This window comes from Arvicanthis niloticus, chromosome 5 (genome assembly GCF_011762505.2).
Source record: "Arvicanthis niloticus isolate mArvNil1 chromosome 5, mArvNil1.pat.X, whole genome shotgun sequence".
Lineage (NCBI taxonomy): Eukaryota > Metazoa > Chordata > Mammalia > Rodentia > Muridae > Arvicanthis > Arvicanthis niloticus.
In genome coordinates, this window is record NC_047662.1 from 51,951,882 (window position 1) to 51,969,883 (window position 18,002).

At 42.2% G+C, this 18,002-nt stretch overlaps 1 long non-coding RNA gene across 1 annotated transcript in view; it reads right to left on the bottom strand.

The window, feature by feature from the left end:
• Positions 1-11,063, bottom strand: part of LOC143442406 (uncharacterized) — an 11,566-nt gene extending 503 nt beyond the window's left edge. The window contains exons 1-5 of the long non-coding RNA XR_013110572.1: positions 10,892-11,063; positions 10,319-10,356; positions 6,978-7,186; positions 4,062-4,175; positions 2,853-2,968 (exon numbers count right to left, since the gene is read on the bottom strand). This is a non-coding gene — a long non-coding RNA (uncharacterized LOC143442406). The remainder of the gene's footprint in view (positions 1-2,852; positions 2,969-4,061; positions 4,176-6,977; positions 7,187-10,318; positions 10,357-10,891) is intronic.
• Between the last annotated feature and the right edge of the window lie 6,939 nt (positions 11,064-18,002).

Here is an 18,002-nt window from a genome sequence, read left to right on the forward strand (position 1 = left end):
GTCTGAGATTGTTTTCTTTATTTTTAACCACATGCTTTCCTTTTCTTTGAGCGGGAACAGCCACTAGCACAGGAAGCATTCAAAAGTATACAAGCCAGGCCTGCTGGCTCAGGACTGCATTCCCACTACTCAGAAGGATTGCAAGTTCAAGGACACTGGAGAACTTTAAGACCTGTGTTGACATAAAAGGTGAAAGAAAGGGGTGGAGGCGGGCATTGATATGTATTGATATGCGTTGATATGTAGTGATATGTAGTAATATGTATTAATATATATTTATATGTAGTGATATGTATTGATATGCATTATATATATGTATATATATTGATATGTAGTGATATGCATTGATATGTAGTGATATGTAGTAATATGTATTGATATATATTTATATGTAGTGATATGTATTGATATGCATTATATATATATGTATATATATATTGATATGTAGTGATATGCATTGATATGTAGCTAAGTGAAAGGCTGGGTTCTCTGAGGCCCTAGATTTGATCCCTAGTACTGCACAGAGAGTACACATTTAAGTGTCAATAGAGCATACAGGATAAGACAACGGTACTATAGTGTACACATTACCTTATTCATGATGGAATTTGAACTCGGAGCTGTGCACTCCAATCCTATTCTGGGACTAGCTGTGTCTTAGTCTTGTAACCATGACAACAGACTAACTTCTCTAGCTAGGTCCCCAAGGCCTTCTCTGTGGCTTTTATATCCATCTTTCTAGGTGTGAGTGAGAATTAAATCTAAAGACTGATTTAAAGATCATATCAGGATTCCCCAAAAGACTGATTTAAAGATCATATCAGGATTCCCTAAAGTGTTGCATAAGGCATTGTGGTGCTATATCATAGCACTTGGTAATCATTAACAAGTGTGAGAAATTATATTGACAAAATAATACAAAACATCACCATATTCCTGTGCATAGACAAACAGCAAGGTGAGGCTGGAGAGATGGTCCAGGGGTTAGGAATGCTTGCTGCCCTGCAGAGGACCTGGACCAGTTCTTAGCACCCTCATGACAGTTCACAACAACCTGTAACTCCAGTTCCAGGAGATTGAATGCCCTCTTTTGGCCTCTGTAGGTATCAGGCATGCACACAGTGCATGTGTATACATGTAGGCAAACACTCATACCTGTAAAAAAATACAAATAAGTATTTTTTTAAATATCATCAAGCAATGTCACAGTAGCTAGTATATTGAAATTACATTCTATTCTAGCAAGTTTTATAAGTTTGTCATGTGTCATATTTTCCAGCATGCAGCCCTTTGAGACGATACTATTATCTCCTGCAATGAGAAGATAAGGAAATCGGTGTTTACAGCGATTGATTGCAGTGTCTTTCTAAAGAATTCTAAGTGCCTGAGGCCACGTCAGAACTCAGACTTGTTTCATTCTTCATATATCCAGATGGGCCAAATTCTTGTCTTTTCCCCACAAACCTCAACATTTTAATATTTGAAAATATAATATGTCTCAGTTCCTATTTCTCCTTTATTTAATTTTAAACAGGACTTCAAGTACTATACTAAGCAATGGCCTGCATTATTTTTTTATTCTAAGTACCATATGACCGGACACATTATAGTCAGGGGAAGTAGGGACCAGTGTCGCCTTCAGGGATGGGAGAGTGAGGTAGAGTACCAGAGTCTAGCGCTTGAACTTGTTAGTAATGTAACCTGGACCAGAGTCTGGGTCTCTCAACTTCCAAGTTGAATATTTCTTACATTCCCTCTTGGCAAAGGCATGAAGAGATGCTGTGAACCCAACACATTAACCAAGTCCGGTATACAAGAAAAATTTGTATTTGTTGGGCACAGATAGCTGCTATAGAGTTTAGTAAAGTTCTATATTTTAAGTTATTTAGTGAAGGTATTTTGAGAAAATAATATGCCTGTGCCTATTCTTCATATACACCTGGCAAGTGCCTAGGACCTAACAAGTACTCAGTATATTTGTTCAAGGAAGTAAAAGTTTATATATATATTTGTGTGTGTGTAATATATTAGAATATATTACCGAGAATAGTATATATTCTAATATTCTCAGTAATATTCTCTTCTCTATTTTTCTAGGAGAAAGGAGAGTGGAAAGAAGGGAGGGATAAGGGGAAGAGAGGGGGAGCAAAGGGGGAGAAAGACAGAAAACAAAGAGATGGGGACAGAGAGAAACAGAGGAAGATAAACAGTCAGAGACAGACAAAGAGACAGAGCGAGACCCAGGAATACAGACAGACCCCAGGATGTAATGATCTAGACTGGCCCAACTTTACTAAACTTAAAAGTTATTTCAACTGAGAAAAATGAGTGCCAGGGAGGGCCATACAGCGTACTAACTTGAGGTGATACTCCCTAGTGAAATGTTCCTATATTCCACTACTTCACCACATCAGGCATTGCTAATGGATCCCAGCAGTTTCTCGGCTAGTCCTACACAGGGCCTCCAGAGTCCTGGAGTGCCTTGCTCCCAGCAACTCCCAGTAACTTACTAGAATTGATACATGCACTGAAATCTATTTGTCACCCCTAATAGATTATAAAGGCTTGCCTCTGTGGCCCTAGTGGACCCAGAACCACTTTAAGCTGTTTATTTTTTGACTCTTTAAGAGTTCAAGAGGCTATGATCTCTATACTGTGGGTCTGAACGGATTATTCAGAGGCTGTGAACCCCCTTAGATACCTTATGAATAATCTTGGTACTACTGCTCAGAATTAGTTAAAACAGCCTTGCCACTGGAAGGATTGAAAGAAAATAATCCTAAAGCTGGTCTGGGTCCTACAACTGGCTTTTCTACCTAAACATGGCTAAGAAGATCATCTCTGACACAAACCTGTGTGTTCAAAGACTCAAAGAAACCTTGACTTCAAACTGGAAGTTGAAGAAATTGGGAATCCTCTTCTGCTTAGAACCAAGGCAGGCCATGTGAACACAATTAATTAAGCATTCCTAAAACAGACATTTATAGTGTATCAGGATTGTGAAACAGAACTTTTTGTAACTATAGATTATGTCATACTAAATGTGGTCACATGTGCTATACTTTTAGACAATGCAATACCATTGACCCCTTGAGCTGATTAAAATTAGGGCAAAACCTTTTTATTAATGTACATAATAGAGGAAAATTGTTAAATGGGCAGCAAAAAGACACCTGACAGTTAAATGTTGTCCTGGCTCCATAATGTGTCACTATAAATGTCATTATTTAGACCAAGTGTCTACTGAGAGAAAGATGCTTAAATCATAACAGCTGAGCAATACAGGAGCTCATTTCTAACAGCCTGGACAAGAATGACAACACAGGGGCATAAATGCTACTTGAACAAAAGGAAAAACATCCAGAGGTTCCCATCCAAGGTGAGGTTGAAGAATTTAGCCAACCTATAAGCCAGCAAGATGGCACAGCTTGATACCAAGCCTGATGGGCTGCACCCACGTGATGGAAGGCCAGACCCGATTCCTACAAGTTGTCCTTGAGTGTTTACAGAGTTTAGCTAATTTGGATAAATGTACCCATGATGCTCCTGTCGCTCTTCAGAAAGTATGGAGGCACAGCGTCAAAACAAAAGGAGACAATGATGTACTCTAGGTACCCCTGAGCCCACCAGCAGAGAGAAAGAAAGATGGAAAGGAGTTGATTGTGTTTGCCTTTGTTTGTTTGTTTGTTTGTTTGAGACAGATTTTTTGCTGTGTAGCACAAGTTGACCTCAAAGTTGATTTCCCCTGCCCTTCCCTCGGGAGTGCTGAGCTTACAAGCATGTGCTATGTTCTGCTCTGTTCTTTTGTTTTCTTTTTAAAATACCAAACATATTTAACAGATTTCCTAGAATCAGAATAACTTCCATGAATCCCAAAGTGTACTTCAGGCACATTTGTTTAAAAATGTATGAGGCCAAATATGTGCCCGCCATATCGACCATCCAGCGTGTGCTTAGGTGCTGGCCACTTTCCTGAGCATTTCCCACAGTCCATCCCCACAATAATCCTGTAGGGCCGACACTCAGTGAGGAAAACAGGGCATAGGAGGTGGCACACTTACCCCAAGGTGCCTCCTGGCCTCCAAGCAGCTTGTCCTACTGACATCACACATTTCTGCTTTGTTCTGTTCCAGCAGGAGAAGAGAACCATGACCCTTTTTCCTTCTGCCTGTAAACTAGGATGGGAAGGAATGCCCCATCCCATCATCCAAAGTCAGTTAAACAAATAGATAATTCCACTTTAAAGCAAAGACAGAGCCAAGCCATCCTGACACCGTCTTTGAAAGCTACATTAACAAAGCCTGTAACAATCTCAGTAAAAACGATGACCTTGTCTTTCACACAGTTATCTTGAGGCTGGCTTGTACAGTTCTAATGTGGGAAGAGACGTAACACCTAAATAAAGCTGATGAGGCAGACCATCAGGCACCACCATCAGCTGGCCACCCTTTCTTCATCCCATGAAAGGTTTCTGATGTCTGCTTCCCCATGTCTCCTGATGCTGCACAGTCCCTGGATAAGTCACACTGCTGTCAAACTTGACCAGATAAAAGCCATTCTTTTGACAGGCACCAACACATTAACGTCCACTGACTTTAGCACTGTGAAGCTTCCAGAATGAAAGTTCATGTTCAAGTAGGCTCATGCACACAGCCACACCAGATAGGACTAGACTGCCACTGTGAGAGTTCCTGTGGGTTGGTTTACATATTATTAAGCCACCCATCTGATCTCTAATGACAGCCTGCTGATACTGTCTGACCTAGGTTGACAATCTGGATAGAAATTGTAGAGTTGGCTGTTCAATGGCTGTGACTTTTACCAGCACTGCTTTTGGGCCTCAAATCAATTCTCTCTGTTTACAGACCATTTCACAGTCCTTTACCTGCAACATCACCGGTGTCAGCCTCATAAATACTTAGGTGTATATAATGCTTGAATTAGCATAATAGTCTAGGCTAGAAGCTCTTAGCCCAAAGAAGGACACGTCAACACGCTCTCTTCACTTAAGCAATTAAGAGCCATTATGCTGCTTCAGTGGAAATATCATCAAGGTTAAAGACAATCCCAAACAGCCCTCTCACCTTTTTATTCTGAGTCTAATAAATGAGCCATAGAAATTGAAATGTTAGTAAACACTCCTAGTTGCAAGCTCTTTCCGGACCATGCTTAATCAGATCCTCAGTCAGCAGTCATTTGCAATAGATTTAGAAGCGTGTATATTGAATTGTTCATTTGCCGCAAGAAAATTGAGTTTACTGGTTTAATTTCCAAGTCACAGTGGACACCTAATGCATCTTTTGCCAGATTTAAAATTTTCTCGGCACCAAGTTACATAAAAATATTCCTGCAGTCTATTCCCAGCTACAGTAGCTATATTTCTGAATGTGATAATGATGTTATGTATCGTTTGTGCGTGTGTGTGTGTGTGTGTGTGTGTGTGTGCAGAAGGCAAGGCACAACCTTGAAGAGGTAGCTCCTGCCTTTCACGTGAGTTCTGGTGATCACGCTCAGCAAGTTCTTTGGCCCACCAAGCCACCTCACCATTTCTGTCTTGAGTTTTGAACAAAGAGATTTCCCATGTCTTTCCACATTGTTTTCTTACAATACTTTTAAAATGGCATTACTGAACTATAATTTGCATCTAATACTTAACGTTAAGTATATAGTTTTATACATCTTGGCAAATGCATACAGCTGAGCAATTACCATTCTGGTCAATATCCCATAACCATGACTGGGGGGAAAAACCTGTAGAGTGGACTCCTTTCCCACTCATGGTGGGGAGCCACTGGCCATTGGCTTTACTCTTTTAGGACTTCAAATAACTAGAATCCTACACCGCCCAGTCTTGCATACTTGCCTTCTGTGTTTCTCTATATCTTTTCTCGCGATCTTAGCTGTAGAGAGCAGTGGTGTGGGAAACACAAGTTGGATGGAATCTAGCATGGGGCTAGCTGTTGACATCCCCTGGGTGCAGCTTTCTCTTCTACAGAATAGAAGACTCTACGGAGTCGACAGGAGGTCTGACTAAATCAATGAACCAGTCCTTAGATAAGGCTCCACAGGTGTTAGGTCCTTGGATTGGCCGCACTCTGTCCAGCCTTCTAACTCACTTGCCAGCTGCTAACCATGACACTCACTACTACGCCTGATTCCAGTAACTGCCAAAAGGCACAGGGAGCTTCTTCAGGCTTTGACCACAGTCTGTAACTTGACTGTAATGGTGATTACACAACTGGTTACATTTGTCAAAACGAATCAGCTACACACTTAAAACTGAATCAAATTTAATTACATAATATATCATACATTATAATAAATTATTAATTATATTGTAAAATAAACAATATTATATTAAAAGTGGGTTTTATAAAAATCAAAAACTTCTAAGTATGGGAAGTGCCTGAGCATAGCCCTGGGGAAGAGTGACAGGATGAAATAAGCTTGGCTTCCTCAACAGAGCTTGCTGCTGCCACCTAAGGAAGGTCAGTCTTTCCTAGAAACAGAAGCTCTTACACAGGCAGCAAGCGCATGTAAGCAGGAAGTGTTTTCTACAAATCACAGTCGTTGTTGACTTTTTAAAAAGGGTTTGTTTGGTTCTTTTTTACATTTATTTATCCAGTGTGGGGGCCTGTTTATAGGTCAGAGGATAACTCTGTGGAGTCAGTTCTCTCCTTCTACCATGAAGGGTTTAGGGATCAAGTCATAAGTCTTGGTGTCAAGAGCCTTTGCCAGCTGAAACATCTCACTGGCCTGTGTGTTGGCTTTTTAAGATTAAAAGAGCAGTTGTACAATGTCTGTGTAAACAGTGTGAACACCCAGGTATGTGTAAGAAAGAAAAAGCAAGAAACGTCCACCGAAGTCACCATTTGGAACCATCAGCTTCAGCATGTCCACTTGTAAAAAAGTAGAATATATACAAGAAACCCTAAGTCAAAATCAGTTTTCCCAGTGATGGCAATGGAGGAGCATACCTGTAATTCCAGCACTTAGGAGGCTGAGGCTTTTGATCACAAACTCCAGGCCAGCCAGGGATACATATTAAATTCAAGGCACTCTTGGACTACCAGTAAGAACCTGTCTGGAAAACAAACAAACAAAAACAAAAACACAAGGTCTGGGGATGTAGCTCAGCAGCCAAACATTTGCCTGGCGTGTGCAAATTAAGGCTTGAGTCCCAGTTCTGAAAAAAAAAAAAAATAAGGTCGATTAACCTTTAATTGAAATACTATTTGCCTTGGGACATTGTCCCCAGATGTCACTTGTCCCGGTCCGCACTGCTCCACGCTACCCCACGTTTGGGGAACAAGATGTCCCAGCCTGTGCTGCTGCTCCGGTCCACGGGTCAGTCAACAGGGTCTAGCAAGAGAGAGAGTGGGGATGGAGGGGCAAGAGACAAGAAGAATGGAGACAAGACAGAGGGTCTGATCAAGTCCCCTTTATTGAAAGGAAATCCTGGGTATTTATACGATTTACTACGTGCCTTGCAGCCATGGACAAGCAGGGGAACACAGATGAAGGAGCTTTACCATGTGTGCCTTGCAGCTGGGGCATTAAACAACAAAACAAGATATGTAAGAAAAGCAAGATGTTTATCAGAGTGTGCTCAGCTGTTGTGGGCTGTTGAAAAACAAATCTCTTGTCAGGGTATATGGCCTGAGATGGCTCCAAAGATGATAGCCGCTTTCTGCTAGGACTTGGCTCCCAATAGTCACTGACGTTCTGTTCCGTCTGAGTTAGGCATTCAGTCTCTCTGGTACTACCTTTCCTGGGCATGCCTTCATCACAAACACATTTTCGTTATTGTCTGTGTATCTGTCCTCTTCAGACTGCAATCCTTGGAGATATTTGTACTCTGATGTTCTAGTGTGACTTGAGTGCGGTCTTTGTAGTCAAACAGATAAAATCTGATTTTCAACTCATGCCGATTCAGCTCCCCCATTGTCTGTGGGGGCTGGACAGATTACTTAGACCTCAAGCTTCCCCCAGCAAACCCACTATAACAATGGCTCCCAGTCATAGGATCACGTCAGTATTACATGCAATAGACTCTGGCACTGCGACTCGTGTATGGAAGTCCCTCCAAAAGCCTTGCCCAAGAGGCACTAGTCTTACTATTACCATACAAGGCCTGCTCCTTGTTCACTTCAGCCCCTCTGTTCTCCGTGTGTCATGTGTTATGCCCGCTCCTCTAACATTACTATTTGTGCTACAGCTACTGGATAGCAAGGGAGAGCAACAGTTTTGAGGCCAAATGACATGGGCTTTAATTTCTTAACTCTATACAAGGCACGTGGTCTCTGAATGTTTCCACCCGTGACATGGAGCATCATATGCTCCATGTTCTTAGCTTGCTCTGAAGAGTACATGAGATCAAACATAGTATAAAGTACCTAATATAGGACAGATGTTCTATTGAGCACATTTTAGGTTCAAATCCACCCTTACTTCTCTACCCAATCTGGCTCACTTGCCCTTTCCTCTCTACAGATCTATGGTCTATCCTCCAACATACACCTAAATGGGTATATATACACAAACAATTTCAAGATACTACTGTCCCTTAAACCCCTGGCACAGAACGAGGCCCCCCTTAGCATGATGGCTATGGTGTTCTGAGCATCTCCTGCAGAGGCTGAGGAGGCCACAGGGAAGGCCAGCTGATAAACCTCCTGCAGTCAGAAGGTAGATAGAGGGAGCAGTTCCCTGAGAAGATGTGAGATAAAACCACTTGTCCTCAGAGTCCCAGCATCCTTCTTCACACAACTTGGTGGTCTCTCCTAGAACTGACCCTAGATGATCATGAGACCATAATGACTCATAGTTGAAACTAGATTTTCTGAAACACAAGAGATATATGTGAGATGACCCAGGGGACAGGTTTTAAGGTTTCAATTATTAGAGCATGAGAAGTTGCCACATCTACCACACAAAGTTGTCTATACTTAATATACTTAACAGGGGCCAAAGAGGTGGCTCTGTGGATAAATATGGTGGTCACCAAGCCTGGGTTCCATCCTCGGGGCTCACATGATAGAAGGAAACAACGTGCTATACCATTTGCAATCACACACATATGCATGCACACACGCACACATAAATATAAAAAAATTTAAAACACAATAGTAGATAGTGAATATAAGCTCTATTTCTTTTGCAATTCAAAAACCTGAACCTTCCCCTATTCAAAGCTACAAAAGGAAAACCTGATTTTTTTCATGCTTTTCAGATTGTACGTAAGGGAAAAAAATGAGAGTAGGAGGTCTAGCCACAGTGAAATATATGTCTTTTGGATGATCTAGTGTGTGCCTTCCTGGAGCTGGATAACAAGGCTAATAAAATGAGCCGATGGCATAATAAAGGCCGTCCTTACTGTGACGAGGATTCTGACAGAAGATTATCACCAAAACATCTCTGATACACTAGTAGTGAAATCAAGCCTACAACAGGAACTGAGGAGCCTATGAGCAGCGGGTTTCTAATTTTATTCTGCCTGCTTGGACTTATGCTAAGAGGAGAAAAAAATGACAGATAGCCACAGAGATTTTCTTGACATTGTGCTTAACTGAAATTTCAAAATAAATCAGTCAGGCTCATTTTTTAAAGACTTACAACTAAATTATCATTGGGTCGTTTTGTTTTGTTCCTGACTGGGTTTCTGAGGGACTCGTGGTGAGATACACGGAGATCTGAAAATGGACCTCAGTGCGCAAACATTGCAGTTTGGTTTGATTTAGTCTAACTCTTGTGTAATAACTTTCTTTGAAGTGTGGGTTGAGGAGCAGGTTAGGAGCCCGAGGCCACAAGCTCATCTTGTTCTTGTTACAACTCGGATGCCCTGAAGTCCCCACACTATATATCAGAAGCTTGGCACAGGAGTCCCTGGGCTCATCACGCGTGCAGCCCTCGGTCCCGGCACAGCAGAGCTGTTGAGAGACAAACAACATGGTTGTGTTTGCTTGGGAAATCCTGCTCCTTAAAGGAAACAGAGGGGTCTTGGAGGAGCCAGTGAGTCAGAGGAAGCCAAAGAAATGTGGTTAAAAATAATCCACTTTACAAAAAGGCCAGTGGTTTCCCTGATCTTGGGAGAGGTGGGACCGGTTTTCTGAATGCCTCCTGGCTGCTCTGTGGAATGGTGACTTCCACACAGCTCCTCCGACATGAGGGGTGCTCACGTGATGAGGAAATGTGCACCCTAGCAGTCTCAGGCCTCATGTCGTCATTGGCAAAGCAGAGGATTGTGCCAAGTGATCTCTCAGGCCTCATTCTACCATGAAATTTGGCAATTCTGGCCCTGTGACACCCTTGAACTCACCTCTGAATCCATGAGCATCAGAGTCTGCCGGAAAAATCCTGTGTGAAGAAGCAATAGTCTAAAGAGAAGTCACAAAGGCTGGACACTTCTAAGGCAATGACTCTTGTGCAAGGACAGGGAATAAGATTTGTTCTTCAACTCCTAATGCCATAAAAAGTTAAAGCAAGGGCCGAGAAGGAAGTTATCTTAAGTAATGAAAGACCACCAGTTCAAGTCAGGAACACCGTTAGAGGGTAATACCAGGTGTCCACCGCCCAACAGGGCTTGCAAAGATTATTTATCCGTCTCACATTATCATTTGGCCAGGGCTTGAACCATTATGAAACCAATAGGGCCTATAATAAGTAGATTCTTACTCTGTCTCTGTGTCTCTGTCTGTATCTGTGTCCCTCTGTGTCTCTGTGTCTGTCTCTATCTGTCTGTCTGTCTCTCTTTGTCTTTTCCTCTCCCTCCACCACCCCCCCCCATTGTGAGATATGAATTTAGGGGGATGAAGGTTTCCTCATCTGAACACAACACAGAGGAAATCGTATGCTTGGTATAAAAACAAACAGTGAGACTGAAATGACAAACCTAAAATATGTCCAAGTCAGCGGAGAGTGACACAGCAGGATCTTGACAGCAAGAGCTGAGGCTGAGGGCAGTGGACTCTGGGCCCACATCCAGTGGCTGCAGCAGAGTGCATCAGCTGGACTACTCTACCAGCAGGAAAAGGTCAGACAAGAAGGGAATACAGATGCATTCGAGTTTGACATAATAGGGTTGCCATGATTATCTTGAGTCTTGGTAAACTTGCTTAGCTGGTGTTCATGAACTAAAAGTCACATATATAAAAATGTGCTCGCAGATTCTAAAAGTCAGTTGATCTGAACAGGACTAAAGGATTAAAAAAAAAAAAAAAGATGTCTGGGGTTTGGTGCACAGAGACTGTACCATCTAACTGCTAAGAAACAAAGCACCTTAGGATACACTGTTCAAAATATCAATAGAAACCATGGTTACTCTGGCCAGACCTCATTTGCAGTATTATAATGGACTGTTGGTAAGGGTCTTATGAAGGACACTTGTTTTGTTTTGTTTGTTTTGTATTTTGAGACAGGGTTTCTCTGTGTAGCCCTGGCTATCCTGGAAAATGATCTATAGACCAGGCTGGCCTTGAACTAACAAAGATCTAACTGTTTTTGCCTCTCAAGTGCTGGGATTAAAGGGGTGGGCCACCACTGTCTGACACTTGTATTTCAAACATATTCGAGGAGTATGACCAAGCTCATAAGGAATCCAGAAACCATTTCCCATAGGAGACAGCTCAGCTTTGAAAACCTGGGGAGTCCCAAACATCAGCTTTAGTTCCTGAGTAAGACTCTCATGATTTTGTAAGACAGAAGGCGAGGTGTAAAGAACTTACCACCTCCTGGGTAAGGGAAGGCCAGGTGTCAAGTTCTCTATAACTGAAGGTGAATTTCAGTTGGGAATGATCTTCCATTCAAGGACCTTCTGAGATGGTTCTGATGTTAGTGGGAGCTTAGACTAAATGACATCTTAAGCTGAGCTCTGTCCTGATAAATCATTCGGTTCTGGAGAAACAGCCCTGGCTTACACTGGCCTGTGAACTGGAGACTGAAAGTCCCATCTCAGCAAATGATGAAACACTTAAGAACAGGAAATAAACTTTTACAAACAAGGTTTGTCTTCCTCATGCTCCTAGGTATAACCAATCAGACAAGTTTTGCCTAAGTCTCAAGAATGTACCAGAATCCCTTTCTTCATTTCCATCTCTGCATTCCTTGCCTCCATCTCACCCACAGACTCTTCTCATGCGTTCCTAAGAGACCTGTCCACTCCAGGTTCCTGTGTGTAAAGCAGGCACAGTCATTTCAGAAATCACAATCATTACAGAGCCACACTCCTTGTTGATCAAACAGTACCAGCTCTCCAATGCACAGAAAGCCCTAGAGCCCAAGATCCTTCTCACATATGCATCCCCAAACACACACACACACACACACACACACACACACACTTGCACATGCGTGTACACATTGTGCTTCTCCAATGCCAAATTATGAGTAATTTTCTGCACATGGTATGCTGGGGCACCTGTCTCTCTCCCCATCTCTTTCCCTCCCCCTCTCTCCCCCTCTCTTTCTCTCCCCCCCCTTTCCCTCCCCCTCTCTTTCCCTTCCCTCTCTTTCCCTCCCCCTCTCTTCCCCTTCCCCTCTCTTTCTCTCCCCCTCTTTCCCTCCCCTCTCTTTCCCTCCCCTCTCTTTCCCTTCCCTCTCTTCCCCTCCCCCTTTCTTCCCCTCTCCCTCCCCCTCTCCCTCCCGAGTGCTGGGACTAAAGGTAAACACCACCACTCCCAGCTACATCTTTCTTTTCAAAATACCCTTCTCATTGTCTCAAATGCCCTTGACCCTTCTCCAGTCTTTACCCTACAAAGTAGGATGTTGGAGGGGGAATCCTATTTGTATATTTTCAGATAATAGTTTTGTCTGGGTATAATATTTTTTTTTTGAAGTTTCCTTTTAAAAACAAGAACTCCTCCACAACCCACACCATGTTCCAGAGTTCATTGTTCCTTCCTATTTGGCACCTCTATGACTTTCAACATGGCTCTGTTATAGGATTTTAGTTCTTCTGAAGTCCTCACCATTCTTCAGTTCCATATGCTACCTGATATACAACTGGGAAGCGGCGCTGGGGAGCATCTAGGCTGGTGCTCTTACCTTGGGAATGGCTACTGGAAAGAAGATCTTCACAGCTGCAAGCTTGGATGAACTCATCATGGAGGATAACACAAGGAAAGAAAAACCTAAACCTAAAATTAGAGCATCTCACGTTTACAGAATGGAGGAGAAAGTGCACCAGAAGAAGAAAGCCAAGAATCAGGGTTGTGCAAGCCAGGGAGTGCAGACGGAGCAGGCATGAAGGAAGCAACACAGCCCTGGTTGGCCAAGTGAAAAACAAAACAAAAAACAAAAACTAAGAATTGATCATTGCACTTAATCTACACAGAGACAGGAGAAGCAACTTGATGCTAAGAGCTAGGTCTCACTGAGGATTCCCAACAAGCCTCCATGACCAATACAGACTATTCTCTAGAGATGGAAGACTATTCTCAAGAAGAGAAGTTTCCATACAGACCACACAGCAAGGGTATGCTTGGCAGGATTGTGCAATTCAAAAGTGCAAGCTACCTGGGAAAATAAGAAAAACCAGAATAAACCTTTTACAGGAAGTTGGCCAGTTGTCAGGGAAGACCCTGGGATGTTTCTAACCTATTATACCAGAACTCTTTCTCCCTGTCCTCAGCACAGTCGGCTGTACAGCCGGCTATAAGACACACTTTCAAATTCCGTTCTTATAGGACTTATGGGTGCATACAATGTACGGTGTGAGCGAGTGGCTCAGTTGTGTGGACTGTATTATGATTGACTCCAGGATACAAGTGTATTTATTCCTCACCAAGAGCCAGCCAGAGTTAGAGTGCAGCTCTGTCTTGTGGACATGTGCTAAGTGTTTTGTCCTGAACAAATATCTAATATGCAGGTTCAATGTGGCTGTTTATCTCCTGGCAGAAAAAAAAAATCTGTGTTCTATTACTAAGGTATTAAGTCCTATTCAGTAATTTTAAGCTGAATATGATGGCACACACTTTAATGCCAGCATTAAAAAGCTGAGGAAAGAGGATTCTGAGTTCGTGTCTGTGTGTCTGTTACAGGCTATACAGCAAGTTCCAGACCAGCCTGGCTGTCTCACACCCAAGAAAAAGATATTGTTTCCTCCCTTAGTGTTAAAGGGTGGTATAGTTCACTGTGCCCACATAAGGAAACAGCATCTTCAACAACTCTGATTTTAAAGAAATACTTAGATTTTGGAGACTACAGAGCTGTTTTTTATAAAGTGGAAGGGGGACATCAAATGAATACCAAACCTAAACAAAACATCAGCTGAGATAGGAGTCCACTACCCAGACAGAGCTCTGACTAACTCCAGGGAACAGCCAAGATGGAAACCCACTACCCAGACAGAGCTGTGACTAACTCCAAGGAACAGCCAAGATGGAAACCCACTACCCAGACAGAGCTCTGACTAACTCCAGGAAAGGAAACCTCAACCTGCATCTGCCTCCTGAGTGCTGGGATTAAAGGTGTGTGCCACCACTGCCTGGCAAGATCTTATTGTCTACCTGGGGCTCATCTGGGGCTCATCTCAACTCCGGGTCAAGTCCAGCTCAGGTTACAGTCACGTCACACTCACCCACACATCACATTGTACCACACATAACATTTGTGGGATTAGTTCTCCTCACTGTTCCACTGTGACAGGGACCTGCCTGTTAGACACAAACCACCCAATTTATCACTGCCTGTCTGTATATTCAGTTTGTCCTTGTTCCTTTTTAGCCAGAATCGATGGGGGCACAGGGAGAGACCTAAAAACCAAAAGCATAGTCCTGATGGTGTAATAACATGATTTCTCAGATAGCCTTCTAGGCCAGTTTTTTTTTTAAAACCTGGAAAGAATGCTGATCTACCAAAGTCTCCATCAGGACACTGTGAGCACACATGAGACTGTGTCCACTGCTGGACAGAAAGGCTTTGGTAGTTTATGGAACATTTTAAAGTTCCATCTGATAACACCCCCTCCCATTTTAATCAACCTTTGAATATAATGAGGGCACAGACCTGGGTGGTTTATAGTCTACTCACGACTGCTAGATAATGCCACATCCACCATGAAAAGGCTAGTTTCCCCAGTACCTCCCAAGCAGTACACGGATGGAAATATGAATTTTTTTTTTTTGGTGCGGCACAGAACTTAAACATAATCATATTACTATCCTCGACACCCATTAAATATGATTGAAACAACGCCCATTGGAAGTCCTAAAAACCTTAACCGCCAGTTTTACTTCTAAAATAAAGTAAACTGCCAAAAGTTCTGATAAAAGTGACAATTGATATTTTTAAGTAGTGGAGCTGAAATTTCCCTATAGCGGGAGACAAAAGAATTCTTACCCAGGTAAAGTGGAGAAGCACCAATAAATTTAAGGTAGCTTACGCAAGTTAGCAGTAATGAATGTCATCCTCTGTTTTGTCATGAGAAAAGATCTTTCCGCTGCTAAAGGAGACTGATTTAGATTATGAATAGCTGTAGTGATTTGCAAAAAATGGCTCCAGAGAGAAAGAATGAGACTCCATATACTCATGGCACTTGAGGTTTCTGCCCTTTTTGTTGAAAATTAATTTGTCCTGTGGGTTATTGGATTCCAGCTCAGCCAATGTATATTGCTCAGTCATCACAAATTTACTTAAAATTTAGTGTAGCTGAAGTTCATTCAACAAGACAAAAGTCTACAGTTGAAAGCTTCTGAAAATCTTCTTTAAAAACTGGCTAACACTGTAATTGAAAGTGCCGGGGTCTAAGTAGATTCACATAATGTTTTGCAGGTATCAATATATACTATATTACAGTGCTCAAAATGGATTTTTCTCTTGTTTTCCGAGGGAAAAGCAGATAGAGAGAATTTATCATCCTTCAGCGAGGGAACAGGGGCTTTAGGTTGAAGTGTCCACATTCCCAAAATCCATAAATCTCTGCACTGGGATTAGATTCTGTAGTACATGTCATGATGTCTCATTTGTTCAGGTACTTTTGAATTTTAAAACAAATGTTTTGAAGGCGAATAGACTGAGAAACTTCTAGTTCTAAACACTAAAGATGTTGCAGTAAAAACAGTGAACTCACCGACATTCTGAGCCCCTGCCTTTTCTCTGCAGACGGCTCACAGCTGGCTTCTGATGCTGCAGTGCAGGGATTCAGGACAGAGATGGCCAGGGTCACAGGAGCCAGACTTCAGACAGCACTGTGCACAAGGACACTGCTCCTCTACTCAACAAAACCAAGTGGAGAAGAAAGGCAGGCATCGCTCAAGAGAGGCTCTTGGGAGAAGATGAACTGATGAGAACATGGCATATAACGAAGAAATTTCAAGAAATAGCTTTTAGTTAATTCTTCCTTTAAAGTAATATCCTTAGTACTTAAAACACACATAGATGCGTTTGACAATCTTTTTCCCCTTTGAAATTTTAGATAAATGTCTAAACTTATTCAATAGTTAAAAATCATACCAGAGGACCTCGACAGTAATGAAGGCCATGGGGTTGCTCCTAATTAAATTAATGAAACACAGGCGGCAACAAACACTGTTCATCTCATTTACTGATGAAAGATCACTAGGTAACAAGACTGTTTCCAACAAAATGTCATGTTATACAGTAATTAAGAACTAAACCCAGATGATAAAAAAGCATTAGGCTGTGTACTGTCAAAGCAACCTTAAACCATGGCGGGGGGGGGGGGGGGATGAAAGCTTTGTTTTCAGTCCTAAAACCTGACCTGTAGTGGACTACACAACTGATAACACTCTAAAAAGAGCAGTGTATGACTGGAGGCACAGCTGGGCAAAATTAGATCAAGTGCTAAGCTGATTGCAACACCGTGGACTGGAAGTGATATGTCAAAGGACCCCTTCCAGACCTGAAGAACCTTCACACTTTTATCTAGGACCCCTTGTTCCTCTGAAGATTTATGGGGGTTGCAGATATGCGTCTTATCTCTTACTTTCTGGGTTAAAGAGAGTGGATTCTAAACATGCTTCTGATTGGCATAATGTGGAATTGCAGATGATCTCAATTTTTTTTTAAATGCTAAATTCGAACTTTCAGGAGAAATAAAAATGACTGTGCATGTCAGGTGCATGTGGGGAAGCATCTGCAGATAGCCCGGTCATCTGATCTGTCGCTGGTACTGACCCCTTTGCCCTAACCTGTATTGGCCAGGTGTGATCCATACACCCTTAACCAAGAATTAAAACTCTCTATGCTGCTGCTGCTACTTTAATTGATTGATGCTAAAAGTTTAGAAAATACAGCCTAACCCTCGATCACAGAGCGCCTTTAACCAAGCCTTCTCTTTCAAAGCAGCACCCTCAATTGAAACTGGCAGAGCACATTTTTAGCTTTCGAGCGGCTCTGTCATTCTACAAGGAATGTGTCTGCCACTTCACAGGCGGGCCTGAGCTGAAAGACATGTACTTTGAATCAGAGAATCAATAGAACGCTTAATGGACAATTAGGAGAACAGCTGTAGGACTGTCAGAGCCCCATCTGTACACAGCTCAAACAGCAAGCCTGGACAGGGCGAGCAGACAACGTACACTGCTTCAGGGCACTGGCCCTGGGACAAAGCCTCCCTCTCAGCTCTCATTTAATGTGAATATAGTGTTCTCTTTCATTACAAATTTTAACACGTGTAGAAAATTATGGAAATTGCTTAACCCATTTGTCAACTTATATCATGTGAATTGATCAATAAATTTCACGACTTTGTTGTTAATGTAGATAAATTTTGGCATTTAATTAAGCACTAGTGAAAATGTGGCCACTTTTCATTTCAGCAGATGCATTTGTAATACAGAACTACAGGGGTAAATACAACCCAATCAGGGCTTATGCTAAATATTTATAGACAATGTAGCAATTTCCAAAAAAAGACACAAAAGATTTCTACAATGAAACAACTGCTGTGTGCAAAATCTGAACTGAGTCCCGATGGAGCCCACAGGAGCTGTGAACAGAATCTCAACATTGTAACTCCACTGAAGAACTGCTTATGTGTTATT